The following is a 27,349-nucleotide window of genomic DNA, read 5'->3' on the forward strand; positions in this document are numbered from 1 at the left end:
TTACTGTGGGCTGAATCCACAAAAGCTGTCTGCGGACTGCAGGAACCATTTTAAAATGTCCCAAAAAGCTGGTCACGGGGTCTGGTGGCCATTTTGTGTGCCCCTTTTTCTGGGCTTCTTTTAAAACAGTCTTTAAAATTAAGGCCTTTTCTGCCAATAGACCCTTATAGGACAATGTTCAATTTTGTGAATCCTACACCTTTGATAGAGTCTCTCATGAGTTTTTATTGAAGGTTTTGGAATCATTGGTTTCAGGGGAAATTTCATTCAGTGGATAAGGATTTTTTATTCAAACATATTTAGCTGTGATAAATGTAATGGTTTTTTATCCAAGTATTTTCCGATACAGAGATCAGTGAGACAGGGTTGTCCCCTGTGTAGGGGGTTTTGCTACTTGCTTTGGCCAGTCGCTTATGTCTCCGGCTGCCTTGTCTCTGAGCGGTTCGGATCGCTCACCCCTTAGTTCTGATCCCCAGACTTATTGGCAGATAGTGATATAGACAAACGAGCAGACCAGTGGTTTGGTACAAAGAAAACCAAAATTTATTAACAGAGAAAATAAGATAACAATACTATACAAAAGGATGATATGAATGCAGTACACTTACACTTAACAGGAGTGGAGAAACGGCACATCGAGGGAAAATGGCTAAAATGATAATTCAGCAATCCCCTTAACTCCCACCCTCTACACCTAGCTAGATTATCTTGCGATGGGTCAGAAGTATAATGTTCACCGGTCTGAGATGTTGAAAGAAAAGCCTTACCCCTTTGCCCTGTTGCCTGCTGATGCCACGTGGTCCCGCTGTTGCACAGACTTCACCGTCCAGGTAGAGATACCCCAGTAATTAAAAGGTCTCTGACAGGGTATCCTACCTCCCTGGACGGGCTCTCCTTCGATGGTCTTGCGCTATCAATTACTCATAAAAGACTGAGAGTTAAGAGAGTAACTAAAGGCTTTTATTAACAAAAGAATGAAGGTCTGCCTCGAGTGGTCGACCGGTCCAGAAATACAAAGGGCTGGGGAGCAGTCACCTTTATACTAGGACTTGTGGGAGGAGTCAGCCGAGGCATGTCCAGGCATGTACACAGTGGAATACAAACAGTGGTTTACCACATTCACCCCTTGTTTAAAATTGAGTCCGGCGGGGTGAAGTGTATTAAAAGTTAGTGTATTGGAGTCTCTCCGGAGGTCTTGTCTGCCGCTGTGATCGGCGTGGCGACGGCAGGGGTAGTGGAGCTTCCGGCGTCGAGTCCTGCGTGGGCTGTGGCACAGGCGTGTCGTCCTCGTAGATGTCGAGCGGGTCGCGGGGCCCAGGCCTGCCGTCTGCTGGGGCTGGATATCGGATCGTGGGGGGGGGTGGTAGTGAGTAGTGGGTTACTGCGGCCCCCGAGGGTGCAAGGTCTCTTATGGAGACTGTGTCCTCCCGCCCGTCCGGGTATGCAATGTAAGCATACTGGGGGTTGGCGTGGAGGAGGTCGACCCTCTCGACCAGGGGGTCCATTTTATGGGTCCTCACGTGCCTTCTCAGTAGGACCGGCCCTGGGGACGTCAGCCATGGCGGTAGCGATGTCCCCGATGTGGACCCCCTTGGGAAGACAAACATTTTCTCATGAGGGGTGGCGTTAGTGGCAGTGCAGAGCAGTGACCGAATAGAGTGGAGCGCATCGGGGAGCACATCCTGCCAGCGGGAGGTTGGAAGGCCCCTAGACTTTAAGGCTAGCAGGGCGGCCTTCCAAACTGTCGCATTTTCTCTTTCCACCTGTCCGTTCCCCCGGGGGTTGTAACTGGTGGTCCTGCTTGTGGCAATACCCCTAGTTAGCAGGTACTGACGGAGTTCGTCGCTCATAAACGATGAGCCCCGGTCGCTATGGATATAGCTGGGGAAACCGAACAGGGTGAAGAGGTCGTTCAGACATTTAATGACCGTGGCACTGGTCATGTCCAGGCAGGGGATGGCGAACGGGAAACGGGAGTACTCATCAATAATATTGAGGAAGTACACATTGCGGTCGGAGGAGGGGAGAGGCCCTTTAAAATCAACGCTCAGGCGCTCGAAGGGGCGAGTGGCTTTTATCAGGTGGGCCCTGTCTGGTCTATAAAAGTGCGGTTTGCACTCAGCGCAGACTTGGCAGTTCCTGGTCATGGTCCTGACCTCCTCAATAGAGTAAGGCAGGTTGCGGGCCTTGATGAAGTGGAAGAACCTGGTGACCCCCGGGTGGCAGAGGTCATTGTGGAGGGCCCGCAGTCTATCGATCTGCGCGCTGGCGCAGGTGCCACGCGATAGCGCATCCGGGGGTTCATTGAGCTTCCCGGGCCGGTACAAGATCTCGTAATTCACAGAATCACAGAAACCCCACAGTGCAGATAGAGGCCATTTTGGCCCATCGAGCCTGCACCGACACATATCCCACCCGATCCCCGTAACCCCTACACCAACACATATCCCACCCTATCCCTGTAACCCCACGTATTTAATCCCCCTAACACTAAGGGTCAATTTATCATAGCCAATCAACCTAACCCGCACATCTTTGGACTGTGGGAGGAAACCGGAGCACCCGGAGAAAACCCACGCAAACACGGGGAGAATGTGCAAACTCCACACAGACAGTCGCCCGAGGTGGAAAGTTCGATTCTCCACCTCAAGATCTTGTCATTTTTGATTTTGCCCCTCTGCTTGTTGTTAAACATGAAAGCAACTGAACGTTGGTCAGTGAGCAGGGTAAATCGTTTTCCGGCCAGGTAGTGCCTCCAATGACGCACAGCCTCCACAATCGCCTGGGCCTCCTTCTCAACAGCGGAGTGTCTGGTCTCCGGGCCTTGGAGGGTTCGTGAAAAGAAGGCCACGGGTCTCCCCGCCTGATTGAGGGTAGCGGCCAGGGCAAAGTCGGACACGTCGCTTTCCACCTGGAAGGGGATGGATTCGTCCACTGCGTGCATGGTGGCTTTGGCAATGTCTTCCTTGATACGGTGGAAGGCTTAGCGGGCCTCTGCCGTCAAGGGAAAAGAGGTGGACTTGATCAGCAGATGGGCCTTGTCCGCATAGTAGGGGACCCACTGGGCATAATAGGAGAAAAACCCTAGGCACCTCTTCAGCGCCTTGAGGCAGTGGGGCAGTGGGAGTTCCATAAGGGGACGCATCCGGTCGGGGTCGATGACTCCGTGTTCCGCAACACAGCCAAGGATGGCGAGGCGGTTTGGTGTAGCGATTTATTGTCTGGCTGTAGTCGATGACCAGGCGCTGCTTCTCGCCGGTCTTAACGACCACAACCTGGGCTCGCCAGGGGCTGGTGCTGCCCTCAATAATCCCTTCCTTCAGGAGCCGCTCCACTTCGGTTTTAATGAAAACCCTGTCCCCGGCACTGTATCGCCTGCTCTTTGTGGCGATGGGCTTACAGTCGGGGGTGAGGTTAGCAAACAGTTGGGGGGGGGGTGACTCTGAGTGTGGAGAGGTTGCACCTGGTGCGCGGCGGGCAATTTGGGAGCTGCTGGCTGCGGACTGTGAGTGGGGGTAGGGGTCCACCGTACGCCATCGTAACACTTTTAAGGTGGCACTGAAAATCTAACCCCAGCAGGACGGCAGCGCAGAGGTCGGGCAGGACCAGAAGTTTAAAATGATCGTACACGGTCCCGTCTACTACGAGTGTCACTACGCAGTAGCCGCCGATGTCCGCCGACTGGGACTCGGAGGCCATAGAAATCCGCTGGTGCGCAGGCAGGACTGGGAGAGAGCAACGCCGCACCGTGTCAGGGTGGATGAAGCTCTCCATGCTCCCAGAGTCAAAAAGGCAGATTGTATTGTGGCCATTTACCTTAATGTCCATTGTGGAACTGGCCAGCTGGTGCGGTCTCGCTTGGTCCAGTGTAACGGATGCCAGCGTAGGGGTCGGTGTGTCGCTGCGGGTATCAGATGAGGCGGTGTTGGGGGCCTGCTGCGTTCCGGCTGTCGTCCAAGATGGCGGCGTCCATGATCCCCATGTGGCTGGAGGCGTCCAAAATGGCTGCTGTACCGGTGGTTCGCACATGGCCGGGGAGGCCCAAGATGGCGGCCCGCATGGCCCACACACGGCGATGCTGGGGTTCGGGGTGGCTTTGGCCCTGCAGACATTAGCGTAGTGTCCCTTCTTCCCGCAGCCCGAGCAGATCGCGTTTTTCGCCGGGCAGCGCGCTCTGGGGTGTTTTGCCTGGCCACAGAAGTAGCATTTCTGACCTTGGGGCACTGCTGTCTGGCCTTGGGACACTGCTGCGGTAGTTGGGCCGTTGCTGGGGTGTGGCTGGGGTGGCATGGCGCTATGAGGCGGTCCTACCGTGTCCCAGGCTGTCATTCCCCGCGGCGTCCATGGTGCAGAGGAGTAGGCATCCATGCCCCGGTAGGCTGCATCCAATGATAGTGCGAGTTCAGAGGCCTTGTTGAGGTCGAGGTCACTCTGCTCCAACAGTCGCTGTCGGGTGTAATTAGATCTGTGGCCCGCTACAAAAGCGTCCCGGATAAGTTCCTCTGTGTACACGGCGACCTTTACATCCTTACAACCACAGGCCCGGCCAAGCACAGGCAGTGCCTGAAGGTATTCCACGGTCGATTCCCCAGGTTGTTGTTTATGACTCCCCAGAAGGTGCCTGGCGTACACTTCGGTCACTGGGCGCGTGTACTGGTCCTTGAGGAGCTTGATAGCGTCCACGTACGAGGTCGCGTCTTGGATGACCGAGTACACTCGGTGGTTCACTTTGGAGGTCAGGACATCCAGTTTGTCCTCGTCCGATTTGATTGCTGCGGAGGCGGTCAGGAATTTTTCGAAACACTTAAGCCAGTGAGTAAACTTGGTGGATGAGTCCGCCTCCCGATGATCTAAGTCCAGGCATGCTGGTGTGAGGATCTTCTCCATTATAAAAATTTTGTTAATAAAATTGATGCGCTATCAATTACTCATAAAAGACTGAGAGTTAAGAGAGTAACTAAAGGCTTTTATTAACAAAAGAATGAAGGTCTGCCTCGAGTGGTCGACCGGTCCAGAAATACAAAGGGCTGGGGAGCAGTCACCTTTATACTAGGACTTGTGGGAGGAGTCAGCCGAGGCATGTCCAGGCATGTACACAGTGGAATACAAACAATGGTTTACCACAGGTCTTCTTCCTTGGTTGATGGTGAAGCAGGGCACAGGAGGCAAGGCAAGAGAGAGCGAATGGCTTCTCGAGAAGCTAGTTATACCCCCCTCGGTAGCCCTTATCTCTACGCTCAATCAGCTCATTCCTTTGTCTGATTTGAGCGGGCTGGAATTAAACAAAAGGTATCGATCTTGGCCCATCGACTTGGATGGCCGGTAATCGGTTCCTGCCGGTTCTGCAACTGCTCTCCTTTGTCCAATAGGTTCTTTGATGGGGGCCAGCCCAGTCTCGATGGCCCTGCTGATTATTTTGATCGTTTGAGCAAACACCTTGATAGCCTTTATGCATAGGTCTGATTGTAATTGGGTTTGTCCCCAATGCATATGCAAAAGTCTTGTCTGGTTTCATGATCTCCTTGCTGCAGACATTGAAATGCACAAGCTGTTAGCTTGCCAGGGTCCGAATTGAAACTGACAGGCTTTTGGTCACGAGGTCTGACCGCAGCCATTTTGTTGTGCCCTGGATTTTAAAACTCAGTCTGACCAGGGTTTCTTTTAAAAACCAAATAAATCTTCAGGGGGGGGGGGGCGGCGGGGAGAGATGTATGAAATTTTCGAATCCTTCAGTCCGCCCTAGGATACTGAAACTTGCTTGAAGTGTCCAACCAAGGTGAGCAAAATTTCTGAGACCCCACAAATAACCTTCCCCTGTATTTACCTATCCATAATCCTTCAGCCCAAATTTCCCGTACTTAGAGAAAACGCGGTGTACGACAGGCATCTTCAGATGGTAAATACGATTCATTATAAACAATCCAAGCATGGAGGGGTCCAACACCCCTGCACCACTTGGTACATTACAACATTTTTATTCTGTATTATCAAACAGTCACAATCTTTACTAAATAACACAATGAAATGAAAAAACAATCTTTATTAAAAATAAGAAACAACGGCCATCACGTTTAAGTGATGCGACGCAAAACTCAAACGGGTTTCTCTTCTTCCACCCGGGCATAATGTTCCTTCCACACCTTTTTAGTTTTAAACTCTAATTTGGGACCCTTTCTCCTACACTGGATGCACACCAGGTAGAGAACTATCCCAAACTGACACACCACCAGGATGTGGGATGCCATACGGATCCAAGATTGGAGGTCTATATGGGGTCATAATATCTAAAATGTCGGCCCCTATCTGGACAGTCTTCTGTTCCAGGGTATAGAAGTGTTTTTGTGACAGTAAAACGGCTTTTAGCAATTTGGTGAGGTGTTCTGGGAGAGGGGGAATCTGATAACCGAAATGCGCAACATATTTCTGCAGGTGGGTGAAATTCTCTTTCACAGTGAGGTGAACAGTGGAGGGTTCAGGAATGGGGACAATTCGTAGTTGTGCCACTTGAACTTTTGCCTCGGGTTTGAAACAGAAACTGCTGTCACTCACTGCACACCAGCTGTGCTGTCCGTACTGGTAGTGAGGTGCTTCTGTGGTGACACAATATGTCCCACCTCCTATATATGCTACCTGGGGGGGAACATGGCCTTGTGCCATTGTCTCCATGGTGTAATTTATAGGTTTCGCGCCAGCAGCTCTGAACCCGCACTGTGGTTTGGAATAGGCATTCAAGTGCTGGGGACACAGGATTATGTGTGCTCCCCGGCTACGGCACCCCGAGAGGTCAGTGCCCATCATAGCATGCTCCCACTTTATGACGTAGAGCGGGACCGCTGTAAAACGAAAGTGTGCACCCCCCTGAATGACTCCAATGTTCTCCACCCTGTACACCGGCGTGGGTCGGGCCATCCCGCCCATGACCGGCATTCTTACAACTATCCCCATGATGGTGTGGTTGGACCGCCCACAGTCCACTGGGACTGGGTAGGCCTCCGAAGCTAGCCGGAGCTGGCACGGGCTTAATGCATTCTCAAAAGGGTGAAGGGCTGCGAGGTGTTTGTTGTTGATCCAGGAGGGGACTAAACCTTGCTTTAAATCCTCCAGATTGCTGCGGCCCTCACCCAGCAACCATGCCCCATACAGCACGCACACTTCATTCTGCGCAGCTTGGTCAGAAGTGTTTCTGTTCTCCCTAATGAGAGCATTAACCATTTTGGCATGTTCCTCTAGCTCTGCTATGATCTCCTTTAAGTGGAGTGTCATGGCCTGGTCATCATGTAACTCAGAACCCACCACCTCATTCTCATCGATTAATATTTTCTTTAATTGCGTTTTTAAACCATTAATCTGGGTCTGCAGCTCGATGTCATCTAAGCTGTTGATGACTGAAGTCCCCGTGTTAAAACCAGTTAAAACAACGTTAAAACCACCCCTTCTTTGTCTCCCAATCTTGTCCAAAAGCTCGTGGGTGTATAGTTTGGTTCTGTCAACGTCTGAAAAATCATACCCATAGAATTTACGGAACATATCTTTTAAGTGGGCTTGATACAACTGCGCGGTCTCTGTGGGGCACCACACGGGTAGGTGTACCTCGGTGAGGTTTAAAATCATGGAGGCTACCGCGTAGTGCTGTAAGGGGTTTTAGATCGCAGAGGTTTCTCTCTCTAGAGGCCTCTCTCTCTTGCACAGTAAAACCGTGAGTGGTTCGACCCTCTCGCCCCTTAGATTCTGTACTCTGGACTTTGGGGCTGGAACTACAATGTAGAGAAAACTCTTATAGACCAAGTTTGATGAAACAAAATGGAATTTTATTGCAAATGTAAAACAAATCAAAATGCAAGCAAATAAGAGGGTACATGGGAGGGGAAAACACAAACGAATCATAACGACACAATACTAACTAAAGCAAATACCGGCATATTATACTCTACAAAGATCATCATGAAATGGGGAAAACACACGGAACATTGAGGGACAACAACTCATGTTAATTATACCCTTAAATGTCCACCCCCTTAAACCTATCTAGATCTGATTATGAAGGGCCAGAAACATGCTCACCAATCCAACTAGGAAGTGTAAGGTGTTGAAACAGGTCTGCGTTTGATCCTTTCAAGCGTCCCGTCTCCACATGGTTGTTGGAGCCCCAGCGAGCTGCGCCACACCTCTCTCCTGAGGTGGGGGTCGGGGACGGCTGGACACCGGCTGGTCTGGATGTCGGCGGGGTTGGGGATCGTCAGCTCGACCCCGGTCAGAGGAGCCTTGGGCTGGCCCCATCGTTTCTTTAGTTTCTTATTGTCTCTTCTGCCGAGCCGGATTGGGTCGATGGTCTCCCGTTTCGTCAACGGCCCGGGGTTGGACGATGATCTCCTGATGTTTTACCCCAGGGCGGGGCGCCGGCTCGAGCTGTCTTCTTCTCCTTCTTCTAGCGATGATGCTACCGATACGATGGTAGCACCACGATGGCTTCCCCTTCTTCCTACCCCTGGGTTCCCAGATATACTTCTCATCAGAAGCCCTTATCTCGCGCCAAATCAGGTTAGTCTTTTGTTTTATTTTTGGCGGGCTGGGAGCACAACGGGGTAGTTATTATATTTTAAACTGTTCTTGGATGGCCGGTAACGGGCCATCTCTGGTCTGGAATGACCTTCATTGTTTTTAATGTCCTGGTGATGTCCTTAACGGGTCCTTGATGCTCTTCTCATGAATATGAAACTGTTCCCTTTTGTCTGGGTAAACATTCAGATGGCCTTTATCTACAGGCCGATCTTGACTGGATCTGCATCCAATCTATATCTATATATATGTGGGTGTCTGGTTTCGTTCTCTCAGAAACGGCTTCCAGAACTTACTGTGGGCTGAGTCCACAAAGCTGTCTGAGGACTGCAGGAACCATTTTAAAGTGTCCCAATAAGTTGGTCACGGGGTCTGGTGGCCATTTTGAATGCCCCTTTTTCCTAGGCTTCTTTTAAAACAGTCTTTAAAATCCTGGCCTCTTCTGCCATTCGACCCTTTATGATATAAAGTTCAATTTTGCAAATCCTACACTCCCCCCTGATGATACTGTAACTTGCTTGAAGTATTATAATTCTGGGTGAGCAAAATGTTCTGACTTTCCATAATCAAACCATTCCCAGTATTTACCTATCTATGACCCCCTGACACATGCATTTCCCATTTCAGAAAAACCTAGTGTATATTAAGCATCTATAGATGGCAATACTTCAGATGTGACATTTGACATACTCACTTCCAGGCGTGGAGGGGGTCCTAATACCCTTACATCACCTGGTGCATACACAGTATCTTTAATAATAACAACACATCTAATAAACTTCAAGAATAAAAATAAAATACACACACAAAAAATCTAAACGGGTGTCTCTTCTTCTACCCGCACATAATGCTTCCTCCATTCCCCTCTATTCTCATACTTTTGTGAATGTTTGACATTTTTACAGTGTACAAACAGTAAATAAACTACAATGATAACCTGGCACGCTACAAGAATGTGGGAGGCTATCCTAATCCAAGAAGGGACTTCTATATTAGTGAACAAGTCCATACCACGGTGGGGTCACTATATCCAATATATCTGTCCCTATCTCTAAAGACTTCTGCTCCAGTGTATAAAAATGTTTCTGTGAAACAACTACAGCTTTTAATATCTTGGTGAGGTGTTCAGGGAGAGGGGGAATGATATATCCAAAATGTGCAACAAAACGCTGCAGATCGGTGAAATTCTCTTTAACAGTGATGTGAACAGTGGAAGGTTCAGGAATGGGGACAATTCGCTCTTGGGCCACTTGAACTTCTGCCCTGGGCTTGAAACAGAAGCTGCTGTCACTAACCGGACACCAACCGTGCTGTCCATGTTGGTAGTGGGGCGCTGCAGTGGTGACACAGTATGTCCCACCTCCTATATATGCCACCTGCGGGGGCACATGGCCTTGTGCCATTGCCTCCATGGTGCAATTTATAGGCTCCGCGCCAGCAGTTCTGAACCCGCACTGTGGTTTTGAATGGGCATTCAAGTGCTGGGGACACAGGATGATGTGTGCTCCCTGGCTCCGGCACCCCGAGAGGTCGGCACCCGTCATTGCATGCTCCCATCGAATGACGTAAGGTGGGACCCCTGTGTAGCGAATGTGCGCACCCCCCTGAATGACTCCAATGTTCTCCACCCTGTATACCGGGGCGGGTTTAGCTGTCTTTCCCATCACCAGCATTCTTACCACTATACCCATAATGGTGTGATTAGACTGTCCACAGTCCACTGGGACTGGGTAGGCTTCTGAAGCTAGTCTGAGCTGGCACAGACTCAATGCATTCGCAAAAGGGTGGAGGGCTGCGAGGTGCTTGTTGCTGATCCAGGAGGGGACTAAACCTTGTTTCAAATCCTGCAGGTTACTGCGGCCCTTTCCCAGTAACCACGCCCCGTATAGCACGCAAGCTTCGTTCTGCGCAGCCTGATCGGACGCATTCCGATCCTCCCTGATGAGAGCATTTACTGTTTTGGCGTGCTTCTCCAGCTCAGCTGTTACCTCTTTTAAGTGTAGTGTCATGGCCTGGTCCTCATGTAACTCAGAACCCACTACCTTGTTCTCGTCAGTCAGTATCTTTCTTAACTGTGTTTTCAAACCATTGATTTGGGTTTGCAACTCCACATCATCCAGTGTGTTGATGACGGAAGTTCCTGTATTAAAAGCTGTGAAAATATCATTTACTGCACCCCTTCTTTGCCTCCCTATCCTGTCCAAGATCTCATGTGGTGTGGTGTACAATTCGGCTCTGTCAACATCGGCAAAGTCGAATTCGTAAAACTGTTTAAACATGTTTGTTAACAGGACCTGGTACAATTGTTCCGTTTCCTTGGGGAACCACTCGGGCAAGCGCACCTCGGTGAGGTTTAAAATCACCGAAGCCACCACGTAGTGTACCCCTTGGTACAGCACCTGACCTGTGGGTACTAATACCAATCTGTTCCCGGGTCCCTTGGTAGTGGTGGGCACCCTTCCTTGCGGGCTTTGGCTACCGGAATCGTGGGCAGGGACTTGCGGGGGCGGGTGATGAGCTCAGTGGTGTTTACTGGGATCTGAGAGTATGGGACTCTGCACGCCCGTGTGCTGACGTCCCACCTCATTCCTCTCCCAGCATCTTGCCACTGCCTTTGGAAAAAGATGGAGACGCCTGTGGGGCTAGCGCGTTCTGAACCCCACATACAGATGTAGATCCCCTCATCTGGTTCCCACCATTTGTCCCAACAGACACTCAAGCCCCCATGAGTCCCCGTAATAGTCCAATGGGTGTAGTTACCCAATCTCTCCCACTCGACCGTGGAGTTCTTCATGGTGTTGCTCAACTTGCGCAGCCACCACCAGCGATTCAAAGGTACATGTCCATTGCACACCAGGCAAATCTTCTTCCCGACGGTAACGCTGACTCTGGGTGCAATGATCCGCACCCTGGGGCACATCAGAGATGTCTCTCTGTATGCAAACCCCGTCTGGCTGGAGTATTCAGTCGAGTTCGACCCCAGCCAGCCTGGCCATCTTCCTTCATGGAAGTAGGCAGCAGTCTCTTCAGCGTCCCGCGGGCCGGTTCCGTCAACCGCGAATGGGCCTTTGTTGCCAGAGCACCCGTACACTGTGGAGTCCTTAGTGCGGCCCCGATAGGCCACACTGTACCCGATCATCATGGCCACGCCAAGGATCCTGCTCATCTTTCTCCTGGTTCCTGCAACAAATTAAACAATGCCGCCAGGCTCCCGAGAGATCCTTGCTTAGGTGAAGGGATGATCGGGTCTTTCGACCTCGATCCCAAAACAACACACGCGTACTGGGCAGATTCAAAACTACTTATAACTCTAATTACTTTAATATTTACACAACTTACTTCAAAACTTAAAACCTAAACTTATGTACAGCGCCGCCCGTCCCCGGGTGGCTTGCCTAATCCCTGATTGGACTGCAGCTTGCCGCTCCCTGTGGCGGGGCTGCAGTGACCTGTGGCTTGGGTTCCTCGCAGCCTTTTGCTGTCAACTGGGGACTGCGTTCTGCCAGGGGTTTCCCAAGTCTGCGTTTATTGAAGGTGGGGGAATCGGGTCAGGGCTTCCTTGGCTGGGGCGCCCGAGGCGACCTGCGAGGGGGTGCCTTTGGTGAGGCTCCCATAGCGAGTGGACCTTTGGGTGGGACCTTGGCTCTCACAGCCCGTGGCTCCTCCACAACTGCCGGCTTCGGCTCCCTTCCCTCAGCCTCCGCCCCTTTGGGATTTGGGTCTGTGGCAGACAACTCCTCCTCACCTGTCCCTACAGGTGGAGGATCTCCGCCCCCAATTTCTACCTCCCCCAAACTTGAGTCGAGGGCGGGATCTCCGTCCTCCGACTCCACCTCCTCCAGAATCGTATCAAGGGCGTGGCCCAGCTGTTCGGGCTCCTCAGCTCCGATAGCGTTCCGATCAGGGGGAGGGCCTTGACCTTTGGGCTCCTCCTCGTCCGAGTCCCAGGCCATAGGGGAATCCTCCCCCCAGGTGGGCGGGACAGCTTCTCCTTCCAAGCGGGCTACAACGCCAGCCAGTGTGGTCTGTGACTCACTGCACGCCCCAGGCTGAGGATCTTTACTCTCAGGCCTGGCTTCGGTTGCCGGCCCTTTTACACCCGGCTTGAATAGTTTGAACTGGTCATGAACCATTTTACAAACCCTTAGCTGGTCCTCTAAACTGCCAGCCCTCGCTGTTAACCTAGCGTTCTCCTCCCTTAAAGCCTGCTCAACTAACTTAGCCTCCGCAACCTGGCACCGCATGTATTCCTCCATTCTACAGGTCAACAGGCTGTGCTGGCTCCAATCATTGGGGTGTAGCGGTCGGGTTTGTGAGGACGACAGGACCGGTGGTGACGGCTATCTTCCCCTGCGAAATCATAAGAGACCGCATTGTCTCTAAAATTGATTTAATCGCAGCGGGGTTCATAGCTGCACCAACTCCTTGTGCTGGGGCAGGAGCTACGGCTTGGGTTTGGGCTGGTGCTGGGGCGGCGGTCTGGGCTTGGGCTTGGGCTGTGGGAAATTTTCCCTTGTTACCCTTCCACGGATTTCTACAGTCCTTGCGCCAATGTCCATCCTTCCCACACCCGTAGCAATTGAGCTTGGCTTGGGCAGGGCGATTCCCCTCCTGACGCCGCTCCTTCTTGCTTGGGGCTGCGGGTTTTGCCTCATGCACCTTTCCCTTCTGTGGAGGTGTTTCCTGACCTCTACAATTCTTATACGCAACGTTGAGCTGGCGGAGCACCGTCTCCTCCGCGACACCGGGACCTTGGGGATCAAACCAAGGTCTGGCTAGGGCCCGTATCTGCGGCAAGCTGTTGGTAACCAAGCAACGGAGCCAATGAACCTGCTGTTCATTGTTCATTGCAACCCGGTCAGGCATGCCAGGACAGCTGCGTCGATACACTGGCCACAGCCTTTCTGCGAAAACCCGTGGGGGTTCTCCAGATAGCTGCACAGTCCCTTCCACACGGTTGAACGGACTGCCGTCGTCCACTCCCATTACTTCTAAAACTTCCTCCCTGAGATCCACATACCCTTTCCGTCCCCTCTTACTCTCATCTGAGAGGCACTGAAGGATTGTGCAATCCAGGGAGAAAAGCAACATTTTCGCCTGTTCCTGTTCATCACAGTCATTAATGGCTGCTGTCTCCTCTATCTCCCTGAAATAAATCGAGGGATCTCCCTTTACTGTGAGTATTGCGAGGTGGCTCACCATGGACCTTAATTGCTGGGCAGCGTAGGGCACCACGAGCTGGTTCTGGTGGGGTCCGTCATCGCCATTTGCGGCGTTGTGACTGAACCTCTGGTGCCGAGCAGGACACATCGGTGCCGGTACCGGCTTTGCTACCAGTGGTTGTTCTTCCTCACATTCCACCTTGGCTACCTCCTCTTTAACCACTCCCTGTTTTTCCGGCCAAGCCTCACTCTAGCTCGGCGGTGCTGAGGGCTCTGTGGCTGGTGCCACAACTACTTCGGCTGGAATCGGCTGTTTCGATTCCTTTAAAAAGTCCATGTGACTGGCTTTCGGGCTGACGAGACACACCATGCCTTTTGCCTTAACCAGGGCCATTCTCAGGTCCTCTATGGTCTTTTGGCAGGGGCCATGATCTGTGCTCTCGAACCCGTGCTCGAGGGCTAGCTTGTAAGCTGCCTTAACCTCCACTATTCTCTCCTCCTGCGCTCTTAGCTGTTGTGCGAGGCGGGCGTTTTTCTCCCGTATCCTCGTTTCATTGATCTTTGCCTCAGTAACCTGGCACTCCAGGTACTCTATTCTAGCCTGATGTTGACTAGCTACCACTTGGCATTCCTGATTCAGTGCGTGAAGTGCTGTGATGAGTTTTTCCCCACCCATGGCCTTTTCCTCTATCTCTGCTGCCTGGGTTGTGATCCTGGCTGCCTGTACGGCAACAACCCGGTCCAAGATCTGGACTTGCTTCTTGTAACACATCAGCCGCACTGCCTTCTCCACTGACTTCTTATGCTCTTTGCTCTCTGTCCACCTGATGGCTGCGTCCACCGGACGCCCATCCAGTAAGAGATCGGAAATCCACTGCTTAGTGAGATTTACCTTGCCAAAGACATAATCTGCTATCCTCTCATCCATTGCATTTCGGCCATTCAAACTTGGATCTAGTACATTGCAATCCTGATGCCAGAGTCCTGCCGTGGTCGCCATTTTCTGTGAGGGGTTTTAGATTGCAGAGGTTTCTCTCTCTAGAGGCCTCTCTCTCTTGCACAGTAAAACCGTGAGTGGTTCGACCCACTTGCCCCTTAGATTCTGTACTCTGGACTTTAGGGCAGGAACTACAATGTAGAGAAAACTCTTATAGACCAAGTTTGATGAAACGAAATGGAATTTTATTGCATAATGTAAAACAAATCAAAATGCAAGCAAATAAGAGGGTACATGGGAGGGGAAAACACAAATGAATCATAACGACACAATGCTAACTGAGGCAAATACCGGCATATTATACTCTACAAAGATCATCATGAAATGGGGAAAACACATGGAACATCGAGGGACAACAACTCATGTTAATTATACCCTTAAATGTCCACCCCCTTAAACCTATCTAGATCTGATTATGAAGGGCCAGAAACATGCTCACCAATCCAACTAGGAAGTGTAAGGTTTTGAAACAGGTCTGCGTTTGATCCTTTCAGGCGTCCCGTCTCCACGTGGTTGTTGGAGCCCCAGCGAGCTGTGCCACACCTCTCTCCTGAGGTGGGGGTCGGGGACGGCTGGACTCCAGCTGGTCTGGATGTCGGTGGGGTCGGGGATCGTCTGCTCGACCCCGGTCAGAGGAGCCTCGGGCTGGCCCCCATCGTTTCTTCAGTTTCTTATTGTCTCTTCTCCCGAGCCGGAATGGGTCGATGGTCTTCCGTTTCGTCAACGGCCCGGGGTTGGACGATGATCTCCCGATGTTTTACCCCAGGACGGGACACTGGCTCGAACCGTCTTCTTCTCCTTCTTCTAGCGATGAGGCTACCGATACAATGGTAGCACCATGATGGCTTCCCCTTCTTCCTACCCCTGGGTTCCCAGATTTACTTCTCATCAGAAGCCCTTATCTCGCGCCAAATCAGGTTAGTCTTTTGTTTTATTTTTGGTGGGCTGGGAGCACAACGGGGTAGTTATTATATTTTAAACTGTTCTTGGATGGCCGGTAACGGGCCATCTCTGGTCTGGAATGACCTTCATTGTTTTTAATGTCCTGGTGATGTCCTTAATGGGTCCTTGATGCTCTTCTCATGAATATGAAACTGTTCCCTTTTGTCTGGGTAAACATTCAGATGGCCTTTATCTACAGGCCAATCTTGACTGGATCTGCATCCAATCTATATCTATATATGTGGGTGTCTGGTTTCGTTCTCTCAGAAATGGCTTCCAGAACTTACTGTGGGCTGAATCCACAAAGCTGTCTGAGGACTGCAGGAACCATTTTAAAGTGTCCCAATAAGTTGGTCACGGGGTCTGGCGGCCATTTTGAATGCCCCTTTTTCCTAGGCTTCTTTTAAAACAGTCTTTAAAATCATGGCCTCTTCTGCCATTCGACCCTTTATAATATAAAGTTCAATTTTGCGAATCCTACAGTGCACCCCTTGATACAGCACCTGGTCTGTAGGTACTAGCACCAAGCCATTCCCTGGTCCCTTGGTGGTGGCGGGGCATCCCACTACTATCGTCCGTGATGTCGCGGTCGTGGGCAGGGGCTGTCGGGGGCCGGTCACTAGTTCAGTGGCATTAACTGAGATTGGGGAGTATGGGATCGCGCATGCGTCCAGGTGGGACTCCCAGTCCATCCCCCTCCCGTTATCTTGCCACTGGCTGCGGAAAATGATGGAAATGCCTGTGGGGCAGGCCTTCTCTGATCCCCACATACAGAGATAGATCCCCTGATCCAGTTCCCACCATTTATCCCAGCACACTTAACCATCCATGGGTCCCTGTGATAGTCCGATGAGTGTTGTTCCCCAACCGTTCCCACTCAACTCTGGGGTTCCCCATGCCTTTACTTAGCTTCCTGAGCCACCACCACCTATCCAGGGGAACGTGTCCCTTGCATGTTAAACATATCCTATTGCCCACGGTGACGCTAATCCTGGGAGTGAAGATCCATATCCTGGGGCACAGGAGGGAGGCCTCCCCATAGGTGAACCCGGTCTGACTGGAGTACTGGGACAAATTGGATCCCAGCCACCCCGGCCATGTCCCCTCGTGGAAGTAAGCGGTTGTCTCCTCCGCCTCCTGTATGCTGCTACCGTCGACCGCCACTGGCGCCCTGTTCCCCGAGCACCCGAAGATGTGGTGGTCCTCGACGTCCCCTCTCCTACCGATGCTCAGCCCGAGCAGGGCGAGCAGGATTACGCCTCCGTACATTCCGAAATTTCCTGCACTAAACATAAAGGCATCTAGCCAGGTTCCCTGGAGACTCGCTGGCTCGGGTGACGTATGTTCGGGTCCTGCGACCTCGACTCACATGGACAATACTCTGAGACGGCTTCATACTTAAATCGAAACTAACTGTTCCTTACTTAGAATTAATTTAAAATAGCCTAACTTAACACTATAAACTTAAACTACTAAAACTATATACATCTGCCGCCCGTCTCCGAGTGGCCAGCCTATTCCCTGTTTGGGCTGTTGCAGGCTGCTCCCTGCGGCGTGGCTGCACTGACCTGCACTTCCGGTCCCTTGCAGTCTGTAGCTGCTAGCTGGGGACCTTTGTCTTCCGACTTCTCTTTAACTCGGGAGGTTGCCCTTTCAAACTGGGGAGTCGGCGACCATGCCATCCTAGGCTGGGGTGTCCGAGGAGACCTCCTAGGAAGTGCTACTGGTGGGGCTACCCTGGTGAGCGGACCTTTTGCTCGGACCGCATTCCTCGCTGGCTGGGGATCTTCTCCCTGGCGTCCCTCCCCTCCCAAACCTGAACTGGGGACCGGTAATCTCCCGCCGCCGGCTGCCGGTGGCTAAGGGTCTCCACCTCCAGGTTCAAAACCTGGGTCGGGGACGGGGCCATCTGGCTCAGGCTCCTCCTCCTCAGAATCCCAAAGGAGGGAGGGAGTGGTCTGAACAAGGTGCTGGGGTACTCTTCCCTTGACGCAAGCGACTGCGCCTGCATGTGCAGCCTGTGTGTGCGCGCCCGCTGCGGGCTGAGGATTTCTAACCTCGGGTTGGATCCCAGCTGCCTGCTTCTTCGCCTCCGGCTTAAACAGCTTACACTGGTTGATATGGAACCATTTTGTGCGCCGGGGCAATTTCACTGCATAAACCATGGGGCTGGCTTTATCTACTATGCTATAGGGTTCGATATACAATGGCTCTAAACTCCCCAGTCGGGCGTAGTTCCTAACCATTACCTGGTCCACTATCTCCCATTGGTGACTTTTGTTAGGCTCGAGCAGCAACCGGTTATTCCGGTGCTGCTTCCCCATGCTACCTGCTGCCTGCTCGTAAATCTGCTTCAGGCGCTCGAGGAGTGTTCGGGTGAATTTATCCCGATTTACCTCCCGAAGCTGCCCTTCGGTAAGAACTGGGGCTAGGACATGGGTGGGGGTTCGCATAACCCTGCCAGTCATTAACTCATACGGGGAATACCCTGTACTTTTGGACTGGCTGGCCCAGATCCCCATGAGGACTAGAGGCAGGACCTCCGCCCATTTTTGGGGCGAGTCCACTGTCTCTTTCCTCAGCTTTTCTTTTACAGTGCGGTTCATGCGCGCCACAATCCCTGAAGACTGTGGATTGTGAGTTACGTGCCACTTCCCCTTGATGCCGAGCAGCATAAGGGTGTTCTGCATGACTTGGCCGGTGAAGTGGCTTCCCTGGTCGGACTCCACAAACTGGGGTAGTTCCCACCGCGAGAACACATCCCGTACCAAGATCCTTGCAGTGCCCAGTGCTGTGGCTGTTCTACAGGGGAAGGCTTCTACCCACTTGGAAAACACGTCCACCAGGACGAGGCAGTATTTATAGCCTCCCTGGGCGGTGGGCAGGGGCCCGATGTAGTCGATCTGGATCGACTGCCATGGTCCCTCCACCCTCCTAATGTATCCCATGGGCACCTTCCTTCTGTGGGGGTTGGGGTTGTTTGCAGCGCAGACAAGACAGCTAGCACAGAACTCGCAGACGTCTTCCCGGAGTCCTGGCCACCATCCCGCCTGTTCCACCCATTGCCAGGTGGTCTCAGGCCCGGGGTGTCCCGCTCCCGGACCCTCATGGGCCAGTTGAAGGAACTCCCTCCGGTGCTGCTGGGGTGTTACCCACTGTTTTTCTTTGAGCAGCATGCCTTCCCTTATAGAGAGGGCCGCTGCACCGTAAGGGCCTTCTATGCTCCTAACCTCACTCACTGCGCTGATGGCGGTTTTCAGGACAGGGTCCTGGGCTTGGACCGTTTTAAGATCCGGGGCTAATGCTACTCCTAAGCTCCTCTGGGTCCCATCCCTGTCTCTAACTGCCGCCACGGGCCCGGACCCATAGGGGTCCCAGAAAGTGCCGGTGCGGGCACCCTCCTTGGCCAGCGTGTCAGCTTGCTGGTTACCCTGGCCGCGGGGTTCTGTGGAGGAATGGGCCTTCACTTTGTGGATGAAGATCTCGCCTTCTTCCCCCACAGCTGCCAGGATTTTCTCCAGCAGGGGTTTTACTACTAAGGGTCTCCCGTTGGCGGAGGTATACCCGCGGCGAGACCAAATGGCCAGGTATTCCGTGCACGAATTGCAAGTGAACATGCTGTCTGAGCAAATCGTGTACGGGGTAGGGAAGATTTCGGGGTGGGTCACGACGTACACCACCGCAGACAGCTCCGCCCGCTGGGCGCTCATGGTACTGGGGAGCTTGATCGCCAGGGCAATGTTTGCCGTTGGGTCATAAAATACACACCCCGTGAGTCGTTTGCCAGCAGATACCATGCTGGAACCGTCTACATAGATCTCACGGCCTTTGGGATGCATCCCGGCCCGTAAACCTATGTTCACCTCCCATACCCCTTCTATGAAACACCGATGGGCTGTTCCAGGATATACCATATTGGCCACGAGCTTTGGCTCGCAAAGGCCCCTCACCTTCAGAGCCATCTGTGAGAGGAGGAGGGTCCAGCGCACAATGCGGGCACTACTGACTGTCCCATCTTTAATCCTCCCATCCAGAAGCATCTGGGTGGGTGTGTGATGTGTGAGGAGGGTGATGGAGAGGTGCCTGTGAAGATCGAGGATCTTTTCACAGCCCAATACGTGGCCAAAAGTTGCCGTTCGCAAATTGAGTAGCTCCTCTCCACATCAGTGAGTACTCTGGAGGAGTAGACCACGGGTCTTAGCCTGCCGTGCCGCTCCTGGAGCAGCACAGCACTGAGACTATCCCCGCTGGCCGCTACCTCCAAGAAGAACTCTTTCCCCCCATCGATGGCTCCCAGGGCTGGTGCGGTCTGCAGGTCCCCCTTGAGCTGGACAAATGCTGCCTGGCACCCCTCATCCCAACACCACTCCACTCCCTTGTGTAGGAGTCGGAGCAGAGGGGCTGCTGTGGCTGCATAGTCTTCAATGAAGTCTCTGCAGTACCCCGTTAACCCTAGGAATGACCTCAAACCTCTCACTGTGTTGGGGACCGGTAGCTCTTTGACCGCTTCCCTCCTCGCCTTGTCTATGGCTCTCTCTCCAGCGCGGACGGTCAGGCCCAGGAATTTAACTTCCCACTGGCTGATCTGTGCCTTTTTTGGGTTCACTTTGAACCCCTTACACTGTAGCAGCTCCAGCAGTTCGGCCAGCTGTGGGCCCTGCTCCCCGACTGAGTCGGTAAACTAAAGCAGGTCATCCACATACTGCACTAACTGGGTGGGCTGACTAAATTCTTTTAAACTATCCGCCATACACTGGTGGAAGATGCTGGGGCTGTTATGAAAGCCTTGTGGCAGCAGTTCCAAGTGTACTGTTGCCCTTTAAAAGTAAAGGCAAATTTGTACTGGTCCTCCCGCCTTAAAAGGATGGACCAAAACCCATTTGAAATATCCAGCACCGTGAACGTGGTCGCAGATGCTGGAATACTTCCGATGAGGTTGGCAACTGCTGCCACTGTGGGGGCACACGCGAGGATGTTGCTGTTGAGCACCCGATAGTCCACCGTGGCTCTCCATGAATTGTCCGGTTTCTTAACCGGCCAAAGCGGAGAGTTAACGTGCGTGGCTATGGGCCTCAACACTCCCTGCTGTACTAAAGAGGACATGGCTGCTTCCAGGTCGGCCTCTGCTTCTCGGGGGAAGCTATACTGCTTCTGGGGCCGGGCCATGGGGTCCCCATCTACTCTGACCTCAAACCCGGTGACCCTCCCACAGTCGTGTTTGTGCGTGGCAAACGCGGCCAGGTGGGCTTGCACGAATGCCTGGAATTCCCTCGGGACACCATCGAACATGAGCCCGAGGTTGTAACCCATTTCGGCTTCACAGTACACAGGGTCCCCTTCCCTTCCTTTCCTGGTATGACTACCACTTCGCCCTCCTTACCCGTGTCGGCTCCCCAGAGGCAATGATTGCGGAGATCCACGAGGGTCCCGTGGCCCACGATAAAGTCGGCCCCTAGTATCCCTTTGCCTCCCTCCGCTTCCCACCTCGCCAGGACGCACGTCCACTTGGTCTGGAGCGTGCCCAGCCGGATTGAGAGCGGCTTGGAGAATGCTCCCGCCTGTTCCTTGCCTGTAAATCCCGATAGGACATATGGAACCCCGCTAGACAGAGGTGAGGTGGTGGGGTTAGCTGCGTGGATCACGGTGCACGATGCTCCCGTATCCAGCAGATAAGTCCCTTTAACCTTCTCTACCTCCATCTGCACGAGCGGTCTCTTCCATCCGTCATACCGGAGATCACACAGGTGGACAGGCTGCGCAGGCTCCAGTCATTGCGGGGAGTCAGATGGGGCTGAGGGAACTACAACACCGGTGGTGGCAGCTATTTTCCCCTGGCTGGCCAGGAGGAGAGATCGTAGGGACTGTATCGAATCCAGGAGTGGCTCGATCGCAGCGGGAGGGATACCTGGCCCTGCCTTTTGGGCTGGGGCTGGTGAATTCCTCCCCTTATTCTCCTTCCAGGGATTCTTACAATCCTTTCGCCAGTGGCCATCCTTCCCGCACCCGTAACAGTTCAGCTTAGTCTGGGAGGGACGGTTTCCCTCCTGGTGCCACTCTTCCTTATTCTGGCCCCCAGGTTTAACCTCATGGACTTTCCCCTTGGGTTGGGGCGTCTCGATACCCCTTATATTTTTAAATGCTATCGTGAGCTGGCGGATCACCGTTTCCTCGGTGGTCTGGGGGCTACGGGGGTCAAACCAAGCCGCAACCTGGGCTCAGATTTGGGGCAGGCAGTTTGTCATTAGACAACGGAGCCAGTGGGCCAATTGGTCTTGGTCCATCAACGTTCGTGCTGGCGTTCCCGGGCACGCCCTCCGGTAGACTGGCCACAGCCTGTCTGCGAACGCCTGCGGGGACTCCCCTGGGAGCTGTACCGTTCTTTCTACATGGGCGAACGGGCTGACGTCATTCATACACATGGCCTCCAATATCTCATCCCTTAAGTCATCATATCCCTTCTGCCCCTTCTTACATTCATCTGATAGGGTCTGGAGGCGTTTACCCTCCAGAGAAAACAGCAGCATCTTGGCTTGCTCTGCGTCATCGCAGTCATTAACGCAAGCTGCCTGTTCTATCTCTCTAAAATGCAGTAAGGGGTCTCCCTTTTTGGAGAGTTTGGGGATGTGACTAACCATGGCCCTGAGTTGCTGGGTGCCATGCGGTACCACAAACTGGTTTTGGACGGCTCCTTGTACATCATCATCGCCGGGCGGGCTGTACCTCCATTGTCAGAGGGAGTACACCGGTCCCGGCCCCGGCCTATCTAGCGGGGGCTGCTGTACCTCCACTACCACTTCATCTTCCACCCCCCTATGCTGCCAGACCTCCTGAAAGCTCGGAGCTATGGGTGGTGGCCGTGAAACCTCTGGTTCCCTTGCTGGCTCATCTATTTGCGCTGCCTGTGGGACCGTTCTGCTTGGGTTGCTGGTAAAGTCCGACTGGCCTGCCTTTGGGCTGATAAGGCATATCATCCCCTTAGCCCTCACTAAAGCCATACTCAAGGTTTCTATCTCTTCCCTACAGGGGCCATGATCTGCTTCCTCAAAGCCTCGGTCGCAAGCCAGCCTAGATGCTGCCTTTACTTCTTTAACCTTCTCCTCCTGTTCTCTTATCTCTTGGGTTAGGTGGGCAATTGTGTCCTGTAACCTTATCTCACTACCTCTTGCCTCTCTGACCTGGAACTCCAAACACTCCACCTTGTACCTTTGACTTCGGAGGTCTGGCATTCCAGGCGCTCTATTTTTGCTCTTGTATTATTCTTAACTTCAGCGACCCGGCTCTCCAGGCACTCTATTTTTGCCTGGTGTTCTTTTGCCGTCTGCACTCTTTCTTGGTTTAGCGCCTGAAGCACCACTATCAATTTCTCCTCTGCTAAAGCCTTATCCTGTATCTCTATCTCCTCGTCCTGGATTTCTAGGGCCGATTTCTTAAGCTTGGCAGCCTGTGCTGCTGCAACTCCGTCCAACAGTAGGACCTGTTTCTTGTAGCACATAAGCCACACTGCTTTCTCTATTGACCCCTTATGTTGTTTACTGGCCGTCCACTGGGTGGCTGCATCTATGGGATGCTCAGCCTGTAATAGGGTGAGTATCCACTTCTTGGTGATATTCACCATTCTAAACACATAATCGGACAACCTCTCCACCATTACGGCTCCTTCGTTTGCACCACTGTCTGCTATATCGCACACTGCTGCCGGGGTCATGCCGCCGGTCGCCATTCTGTAAGGGGGTTTTGCTACTTGCTTTGGCCAGTTGGTTATGTCTCTGGCTGCCTTATCTCTGAGCGGTTCGGATTGCTCACCACTTAGTTCTGATCCCCAGACTTATTGGCAGATAGCGATATAGACAAACGAGCAGACCAGTGGTTTGGTACAAAGAAAACCAAAATTTATTAACAGAGAAAATAAGATAACAATACTATACAAAAGGATGATATGAATGCAGTACACTTACACTTAACAGGGGAGGAGAAACGGCACATCGAGGGAAAATGGCTAAAATGACAATTCAGCAATCCCCTTAACTCCCACCCTCTACACCTAGCTAGATTATCTTGCGATGGGTCAGAAGTATAATGTTCACTGGCCTGAGATGTTGAAAGAAAAGCCTTGCCCCTTTGCCCTGTTGCCTGCTGATGTCATGTGGTCCCGCTGTTGCACAGACTTCACCGTCCAGGTAGAGATACCCCAGTAATTAAAAGGTCTTTGACAGGGTATCCTACCTCTCTGGACAGGCTCTCCTTCGATGGCCTTCTTCCTTGGCTGATGGCGAAGCAGGGCGCAGGAGGCGAGGCGAGAGAGAGCCCTTATCTCTACGCTCAATCAGCTCATTCTTTTATAATTGCAAAATACTGCGGATGCTGGAAATCTGAAATAACAACAGAAAATGCTGGAAATACTCAGCAGGCCAGGCAGCATCCGTGGAGAGAGAAACAGAGTTAACGTTTCAGGTCTGGGACCCTTCATCAGAACTGGAAAAATCTGGAGATGTAACAGATATTAAGCAGGTGCAGAGATGGGGGGGGGGGTTAGGAGGGGAGGAAGAAATAGAAAGAACATCCTGTACTTTTGTAAGAGGCAGGAAAGATAAAATGTTGCAAATGGGAATGGCAAAAATCATACTGCATGAAAAATGGGGGCAGGGATAATTATCTGAAATTGTTGAACATTGAGTCAGAAACCTGCTCACCTGTGGTCCAAAGAGTAAGAGAGAGATATGCTTCTGAGAAGCTATCTTTATATCCTGGGAGCTCCTGCTGTTTTGGCGCTGAAAAGGTCTGTGTGCCAATTTGCACCGAAAAGTTCGAATACACAAGAGAAAGGCCATGATTGGCTGATTTAAATGGGCTATTCCCCAGTGGCCAAACTGCTCCCATTGTCTGGAATGGGTTTCGAATAAAGCTTGGGGTGGTTTGAATGTGTCTTCATTCTGGGGCCGAAATGTTCCCGCCCAAATCCAAGTCCATCTGGCTAAAACAGAAGGGATCCAACTGCCCTATTTTCTGGGTAATGGGTGATTCAAACCCATTAATTCTTAAACTGTTCCTTTTCTTAGTTTAAAAGTCTCTTCCATAGTTTAGGTGTGTCTCATGGTGTGTGATGGGTTTTGAATGGAGTTGGATTACTAGGTAAACAGAAGCCCTTTGTCCTGCAGTCACTGAAACCGCAGCCTAAGTGGATAATTCTTTGTGTCAACATTCTGCAGCAGTTTCTGTAAACAAACAGCTTGTAGGTTACCTCTGAAGGGAAGGGAAACTCCCTTTTTGATTGACAGAATCTGACTGCCATTGCTTGATCCTCCCCTTTTCACAGACATACACGCCTTTGTCCTTGGCCATGCTTTCTGATGGCCATTTTTATCCCTTTGCAATTTACACAGTTCAAAACTCAAGAGTACATTTTTTAAATAAAATGTGCTGTCTTACATTGTGCGAATTTTTCCACAAAGTTCCTCGATTCCGGTGTTGTCCACGTGATGCCCAACTCAACGCAGCCCCCCTGCGATTCTGGGTATGTTTAAGACATTGTCCAACCCAGAGGCAATTTCCACAATATAGATTAATATTTCCCGTCTCTTCGGGGGCTGAGGGGGTTTTTGCAAACCCCTACAGCTATGGTACTTGTTGACGTTGGAGGATATTCCTGAGTGGGCGGAAAAGTCCATCTGAGAGGCTTGTGTGAGGTTTTCATGGGAAGGGAAACCAGCCTCGGTGGCTTACAATACCATCACTGGACGGAGAAATCAGGGAGGACTCAATTTCCCAGATATTGATTTGAAGAAAAAATCCTTTAGAATCAAATGGGTGAAGAGATTTCTTCAGAAGTCAAATACAAGTTTTTGGATGAGTTGTTTTGAGCATTTTTTTTAAAACAAAGTGGGATAGGAGGGCAGGGGATATTGTATATGGAATACAATAATATGTTTTTGAAATCGATTAAACTTCTCCCTAGGTTTTATAAGGGAGTTGTAGAGACTTGGGCCCAATTTTTAAAAAGTGTGCAGTTTATGCCCAAGGGGGCTGAGGAATTTTTAGAACAGCCCTTATTTTTGAACAGGTGGGTCAACATCAAAGGTGAGGTTTTATTTAATCAAGCTTTTATAAATGCTGGTATTATATGTGTGAAAGATGTATTATACGAGGTAATTCCAGGTTGGTTGCTGGAAGAGATAGTGAGGGACATGGTATGGGAGGAGGATCAGGAGGTAGAGGAAAAAACAGTAGGGATCATGTATGAGAAGATTGTGAGGGCAATGCCACAGGATTGGATGGAAGAAATAAATGCGGAAATCTCCAAAGGAAGTAAAATGCGTCCTGCTTTACCAAGCTTTCTGCTGGAGAAAGGGGGAGGGTTGGCTCAATTTGACAACTGTAATACTCGAGATTTCTATGAGGTATTTAGAGAATAGAGATTCAAGACACCTGCTGGTCAGGAGTTTTGACAGAGTATATACCTACAGCTGGACCTCAACAGGATTTGGAAGGGAGTGTGGGCGAATTTTAAATGTCCAGAGTGGATTGAACTGGATTTCAAATTGGCTCATAACCGGATTTTTACCATGACGGTCTTGTGCAAGTTTGGGTGAGTGGAGGGGGCAACTTGCCCAGTGTGTGAGACACGGGATGAGACGCTGTCCCATTTACTGGTGTTATGTCTGCAGTTAAATGATTTTAAGTACTATGTTCGACAGTTGTGTGAAGCTTTTTTGCTGGGTGGGGACCGAAGAGCGAGAATGGGAATCCCGTGGGACTCGATTTTGAGATGGGGATTGCAGGAGAGTCTGCCCGAGTCTAGCGGAGCGGCAATTACTTTAATGTTCAGTTTGGCTAGATTCGTGATTGTGCAAAGAAGGAATGCTCTGGTTTTTAAGGGGAGGAGAATAAATCTAAAAGAGTATATTAAATATAAGCTAAAAGATCATTATAAGGCTCTGTGGATGTTTTATTCAGAAAGGAATTTAAAGATAGTATTTTACAATCAATTTTTGAAGTACAATCGATTAATACATGTTACAGGAGACAAATTAAACTTCAGGTTTTGATGTTAAAATATGGTGACGGAATGGCTGTGCAGAGCGACGGAATTGATTTGTATCATACAATGAAATGATCACGATGTTGTAAATTTTCTTAATGTTCAATAAAGTATATTAATAATTAAAAAAAATTGGTAGCACACTCACCTCTGAGTCAGAAGTTTGGGGGTTCAAGTCCCACTCCAGGGATTTGAGCACTGTAAGGGGGGGTTGGCGTGTGTGCGCCCAGTCAGCTTCGCCTCTGACTGTCTTTTGAGCGGCTCGAATCGCTCCCACACCCCTGGGTTCTAGACACCGGACTTAGGTACAGGCGGCGATACAGAAAATCGAGTAGACAAGTGGTTTGGTGTAAGAAAACCAAAATTTTATTAAAAGCAGAATGAAACCATCTTATGAAAATTACTGGTATGAAAATACAGGCATAAACAATTACACTTATATGGGAATGGGGACACACGGCACATCGAGGGAAAACAATTACATTAACAATCCCCTTATCCTTAATCCCACCCCATAAACCTAACTAGTTTAAGCTATGAGGGGCCAGGAATTCATGCTCACCAATCCAAAACCTGTTGCTTTAACGGTTGTGAGTTTTGGGGTCCGTTCTAGCTGTCCTTTGGGGTATCCCGTTGCCACGTGGTCTCAGGGCACGG

The sequence above is a fragment of the Somniosus microcephalus genome, chromosome 7 (assembly GCF_052327205.1).
Source record: "Somniosus microcephalus isolate GS21.2 chromosome 7, FLI_Smic_1.0, whole genome shotgun sequence".
In the NCBI taxonomy this organism is placed as follows: domain Eukaryota; kingdom Metazoa; phylum Chordata; class Chondrichthyes; order Squaliformes; family Somniosidae; genus Somniosus; species Somniosus microcephalus.